This window comes from Phalaenopsis equestris, unplaced genomic scaffold (genome assembly GCF_001263595.1).
Source record: "Phalaenopsis equestris unplaced genomic scaffold, ASM126359v1 Scaffold000287, whole genome shotgun sequence".
Lineage (NCBI taxonomy): Eukaryota > Viridiplantae > Streptophyta > Magnoliopsida > Asparagales > Orchidaceae > Phalaenopsis > Phalaenopsis equestris.
In genome coordinates, this window is record NW_018164729.1 from 702,739 (window position 1) to 703,038 (window position 300).

A 300-nucleotide genomic window follows, 5' to 3' on the forward strand; every position below is an offset into this window, starting at 1 on the left:
TGGGGTTTCTTTCTCCATTTCAGTAGCAATAATTGTAATAATATCAGATACTTCAGATTCTAATTTGATTCCTTGATCAGACTGTATCGGTGATACAACCTTGGGTATCCACATCTTCTTCTTCAACAATGATGATTCAGGACAAGATGTCCTAATAGAACTATCAACATATTGAGAAGAAGTATGCTCCTCTTTGTGTATACCATATACAGTGTTAGATAAATATCATTGAGAAATCCTTGGACCCAATCTTGATTTTATGGGTCGATGTTCTGTAGTATCAAATCTATTTCCCAAACG